The 994-nt window shown below is 47.2% G+C and overlaps 1 protein-coding gene across 1 annotated transcript in view; it reads left to right on the top strand.

Moving 5' to 3' along the window:
* SFPQ (splicing factor proline/glutamine-rich) overlaps positions 1–994 on the top strand; it is a 29,072-nt gene that overhangs the window by 9,295 nt on the left and 18,783 nt on the right. The window lies entirely within an intron of this gene.

The raw sequence follows: 994 nt of genomic DNA, 5'->3' as shown, positions 1-994 counted from the left end.
AACTGCTGGGATTACAGGCGTGAGCCACCGCACCCAGTCAAATTTTTGTATTTTTTAGTAAAGACGGGGTTTCGCCATGTTGGCCAGGCTGGTCTCAAACTCCCGACCTCAGGTGATCTGCCCGCCTCGGCGTCCCAAAGTGCTGGGATTACAGTCGTGAGTCACAGCACCCGGGCTAACATTGTAATTTTTTTTTAAGTACCTTAGTCTGTTCGTAAAGTGTTGAGTGGAATATTTACATTCCTCCGGTGATTGGTGTTTGTGTGTATACACACACACACACACACACACACACACACACACACGGCCTCTTTTTGAACAATGCGTGCACCCACAAAAGCCTATTGAAAAGTTTATACTGCTACAACAAATCTGTATTCCTATGAGGTTCCATAATGAAATCAGTTAGGACTGTGTGTTTTTGAAATAGGTAAGATTTTACTTCTCTACTTTCATTGACTTGGCACTAGGTAGGGTAGATAGCAGGCACTAAATTTCTGACTTTGAATCGGAAAACATCTGTTTTTCTGGGCAAGGATAGCAGATTGCTCCTAGGGGAAATCAAGAAAGAAAAGAGACCTCCAACGCTTCTCCCCAGGAGCGGATAGGGCCCTGGTTATTTGCTTGCAAGTGAAAATTGCCCTGGCATACCCATTCAAATTTCTCCTAACAAATCATAGTGGTCTACAGTCAACGCCTTCTTCGCTTATTGGCCAACTGGAAACTTCAGTCCCTCTATGCCTCCCGCCTCTCACTCAGGGGCCAATAGGAAAGATCAGAGTTTCGCAACTTAGTGTCATCAAGCATAGTAATTGCAATTGGCTATTGGAGCTGTCGATCGAGGGGTAGGCGGGGCCGTGCCACTGGCCTATATAAGAAGAGGACAAAGGCGGCGCGCCGCCTGTGTCATCCGCCATTTTGTGAGAAGCAAGGTGGCCTCCACGTTTCCTGAGCGTCTTCTTCGCTTCTGCCTCAACCGCCCCTTGACCACAGA

Source organism: Mandrillus leucophaeus, unplaced genomic scaffold (genome assembly GCF_000951045.1).
Source record: "Mandrillus leucophaeus isolate KB7577 unplaced genomic scaffold, Mleu.le_1.0 Scaffold493, whole genome shotgun sequence".
Classification (NCBI taxonomy): Eukaryota; Metazoa; Chordata; class Mammalia; order Primates; family Cercopithecidae; genus Mandrillus; species Mandrillus leucophaeus.
This window is presented reverse-complemented; position numbering and strand designations above follow the sequence as displayed.